We start from the raw sequence: 4,921 nt of genomic DNA, 5'->3' as shown, positions 1-4,921 counted from the left end.
AGGAGGGGGATCGACTAGATGGATGGATTGGGAGGAGATCCCGAGGAGGAAGAGACAGGAGGAGTGCTGGTTGGCTGGTTTTGGATCCCGATGGGGAGAGTGGCGGTGGCGTGGGGATGGATGGGACATCTCCCCTAGAAATTAGGGTTGATCTTTTTATATATGGCAATATGGATTTTTGGGTAGGGGCTACCTCGTCCCTCCGATCGTAATCGGACGGTCGAGAAACAAATAGGTAGGGAGTCCGAAAAGAAAAACGGAGATGTTTTGTAGATGTTTGGGGATGAACCGAATCCAACGGTGACGACTAACCAGGTTGGGTCCGGGACAGCTTTCGGACGCGCGCACGAGGAGGGCCGTGGGCTGACGAGAGAGGTTAGGTTGGGCCTGGCGGCAAGTAGTGGATTGTGTAGACGGTCTAGGGAGGAAAAAGAGGGAAAGCCCGGCAACAGTTTTCGGAGACCGAAAACGTTCGACGATTTGATCGACTATAATGCCGCTATAGTTATCCGTAGGGGCGTCAAACGGACTCCGAATGCGATGAAACTTGGCAGGAGGCCTACTGGCAACATAACAACACCGCATGCCAACTTTCAACCCATTCCGAGAATATCTTCCGGCCACTTATAAAATACTATTTCGGACATGCCGCGGGCGCGTGCGAGTGTGGTTGGGCTCAGGGAGAGAACGGGGAGACCCGGATGGATGCAAGTTTTGAAAACATGATGATGCAATGCACATGATGACATGACAAGATGCAACATGCAAGCGAATGACAAGGCAACAACAACGAATAACTGGAGGACACCTGGCGCATCGATCTTGGGGCGTTACAACTTGTAACACCCACAATGCGGCTATATCTCCCACGTGTCGGGGCACGACTTAGAGGCATAGCCGCATGGTAGGTTTGTCGCAAGTTGGTAATCAGAGCCTTCCCCGACTTAGGAGCCCTTGATCGAATCGCTGACGTTGTTGAGTCTAGAACAAAATGTTTTGAGTCTTAGGATTATATATATATCGGAGAGTAGGATTCTTTTTACTCCTCAGTCCCTTCATCACTCTGGTGAGGCCTCCTGACGTAGAGTTTTGACTCTTCTCTCCTCAAATTTCACAAAAAAAATTAGGATCACGCGGGTATCTTGGAATCGTTCCGATAGTTTTGTGACGAGAACATTGTTCTTGGTGCCTCCTGACATTTAGGGGTTGTGGCAGTGTCCTAGGGAGTTGAGCTCCGAGGTGTTGTCGTCACAATTTTATCGTTGCAATTCTGGAATACCTGAGTTCGTCGACATCGAAAATCTCTTTTATGTAGTTGTTGGTGAGATAACCTCGACGCCACTCAGTACTGGGGTGGGAGTTCGGGAGTATTGCCATAACTCGTATAACGGATGCTTTTCGAAGGTTGAGGTACATGATTTCCGAAGGTTTCTTGGTTATGTGTTGAAGGATGGATACAGCTGGATGTAGGATTTGTTAGTTTTGGGTGAGATATTATGCTTCCCCTGTATCCCCAACACCTGATTGCATAACCAGAAAGTTTCGGGAGTTTATAAGTGGGAATTCAAGTAGCTCCTAGAATATCTTTCCAGCAGACACATGATATGATACATGATCTATCATATGTTTGTTTCCGTCCTATTTTGCAAGCCAATCTTTGTTTTGTTTTGAGTTGTGGTATTCGAGTTGCTTCAATGTCAAGTGTTGATTCCATACCTTTCCTAAGCGGTGTTCTCATATTCCTATGTGAACACTAATCCTTTGTGGTAATCAAGATTGTCATGTCAATCCTTTTCAACCGGTGTGTTTCTCTTCAAGTGGATCCAATCATTTCAACATCCGCAAGATCAACTCTAAGTTTTCTCGATGGTATCCATTCCATCTGCCCATGTTTGCCTTTGTTTTTCCGCCCTCCCACCCCTTGTTTCTTCAAAGACTCAGATTTCTTAATCAAATATCCATTTTATTGATGTGAAGTCTCTCCATTATTTCCCGTCAATGTTCTTATCCGGTGATTCTCAGGAAGATACTAACGGAGCTTCAAGTTCATCATTCTTCGTTCTCTTTCTTCTCCGGTGGATGCAATTCAAGCTTTTGGTGTTGATTATATCCCTTTCCTCATTTCAAATGTTTTCTCATGTCGATGCACCTCTTAATCGTTCATCTCTCTCTATTCATATCCGAAGTGCTGAAGATATCTCAGAAGATTCAAGTTTCCATTCTCAATTCGCTCAAGCTCTTTCGAGGATGTTATCTCATTCAAGCCATTTAATTCAACCGGTGCAATCTCTATTTTCAAGCAATCTTTTCAACGGTGTTTCTTTTGAGTGGCCCCTAACCCACATGTCTTTTTCTAGGAACTTCCCCGATTCTTCTATTTTCCTGGAGCTACCCTCAAATTCTTTTCGAAGTTTGACGTGAGAATGATTTATTAGCAGTCATATGTATTTCCCCAAACATCTTTCAAATTCTTTCATCGTTGGCTCAACCTCTTCGCTTTTTATTCTCTCGGAGTGTCTAAACAATTCTTAGTGGTGGTTCTCATCATCTTTCTCAACATTTGAAGACCGAAGAAGAGCTTCTCTGCAATCATATCCGTTCTTCCAAAGATTCATGATTCTAGCTTGATGCCATCCTCCCATAATTGTTTTTGATTGTGAGAATCCTTTTCAACCTCCCAAAGCAATTCATGAGTCTTTTCAGTTTGATTCTTCAAAGGCCATCATTTCGGGTTTATTCATTCTCAGCTTTCAGCTCTCGTTCTCCAATCTTACCGGTGCATCATTCAAATATCCTCTAATCGGTTCATGATCTCTTCGTTCTCATGTATCTAAATTCCCTCTAGTATCTTCATTCGTTTTCCAATTCTTCCCGGTGAATTGTGTCTTTGATACTTTCATTTTCAATTCTTATGGTGGTTCATTAAAGATTTCTCTTCCTTCGTTATCATATCAATTCATTCGTTCTTTCCAAATCCTACCGGCGGATCGTTGAAGACCTTACCAAGTTTACGCTATATCTCTCTTTAATCCTTGCAATGAGAATAAGTAGTATGCCAAATCCATTGCTTGTCATCAATTTAATTTGATGAAGGATAAGCATACAATAAATCTTATTCTTATTTCCTTGAGGTGATTCAATTATTTTCTTCCGAATATTCTCAATGATGAGTTAATTTTTGATTACAAGTGAGTCATCTTTCTTTTCCGTAGTTCCAAGGTTTTCCGCTTTATCTCGTTGCGAAGCTCCATCTAAATCATTACAAGGCTTCACCTTGTGTTTTCAACTTTCCTTTCTTTTTATCATCATTTTATTACCAGAGTTCTTCATGGAGGCTCCACATGGTGGTTCATCAAGGATTTCTTTCATTCTTCATTCGTTCTTTAAGATTTCTCTTGAAGTTATGATCCACCAAGCTGTACTCTCAATTAAACATGGTGTTCAACACATGTCTTGTTTTAAGGAGTTCAAGCTTTCTTCATCTTGCATTCTGAAGTGTTATTCCTTCTACCTTATCTCATCTTTTGAGGTGGTGTTATGTCATTGTTGATAATTTTTCCTTCATGTTTCATGATTCAAAAGTTGTCAGGAATGAGATAGTTAAACACATCAATTTCTTCAAGCATGAGCTCTTCTCAATCCATCAATCTCTTCATTGGAGTTATATTGGGTTATATTTCACCTAAAGCTTTCCCTAAGGATTTTTTCTATTTATGGTGCTCATAAATGACCCAAGTTTTTCATTTATCCTCCCGGTGAAATAAGTTCTAGTATCCTTGTTGAAATCAATCCAAATCTATTGTTTCCGTTAGTGACAGAATTTCACCTCATAATTTTGAGACATTTTCCATAAGCCCACAACAATCTTACTCTTTTCGTATTGATCTTCCAACAACTCCGTTCAATCCTTCTTTGCAAGGATGCTCTTCAAATTCAATTTTGACAGGAGTTGTCATTATTCTTTTTCGTCCCTTTTATACCAACAATATAGCTTCCATTATTTTGATCCACATGCATTGTGTTGTTTCTCTCTTCGACCCATCATCTCGTTTTGCCAAGATCATGTTCTTTCCTTTGCTAATCCATTCAACCGAAGTGTCATTTCATCTCTCCAAGTTCTCCCATCTTACCAAGTTTTGCCAAGATCATGTTCTTTCCTTTGCTATCTGGAATCTTTCTTACCCATTATGCCTTTCTTTCAATAGTTCCGGAGGCAGTGTGTTGTTGATCTCATCAAGTATCGTCTCATCGTGTCCAATTCATGTTCGATTCCTTCCATTTATAGTCGGAGTGCTGTCCAAATTATATCATTCTTATTCCTTCTCTATCATGTTTTAACCGGAGTGTTGTGTCTATCATTCCTCTTCTAACCGGAGTCTCATCCAAGTGCTTTCATTTTTGCCAAGTTCATATTCTATGCCTTCCATTTCCAACCGGAGTGTTGTCGTAATTGATCCTTATCGTTCCTTGTTCATCTCGTTTTAGCCGGAGTGCTTGCATGTACTTGTCCATTGTAACCCTTTTCTTATGTCTTTCAACCTACAAGGTTCTACTAATGTTCCTTGTTCCTCTTTTCTAACGGAGTGTTTTCAACTTTGTTCATCTTTGTTGTATTATTTCTTTCAATTTGTTCAACCTCTCAAGGTTCGTGGTTTCACTCGTTTGTCAAAGAAGCAACTTAGTTTTACCTCTTCTCTTCCTCTTCCGTTTCCGTCCGGTGCCATCCTAGATCTCGAGACAAGATCCTCTTGTAGTGGTGGAGTGTTGTAACGCCCCGAGATCGATGTGCTGGGTGTCCTCCAGTTATTCGCTGTCGTTGCCTTGTCATTCGCTTGCGTGTTGCATCTAGTCATGTCATCATGTGCATTGCATCATCATGTTTTCAAAACTTGCATCTGTCCGGGTCTCCCCGTTCTCTCCA

The sequence above is a fragment of the Triticum dicoccoides genome, chromosome 1A, assembly GCF_002162155.2.
Source record: "Triticum dicoccoides isolate Atlit2015 ecotype Zavitan chromosome 1A, WEW_v2.0, whole genome shotgun sequence".
Classification (NCBI taxonomy): domain Eukaryota; kingdom Viridiplantae; phylum Streptophyta; class Magnoliopsida; order Poales; family Poaceae; genus Triticum; species Triticum dicoccoides.
Note: the sequence above shows the minus strand (reverse complement) of the source record.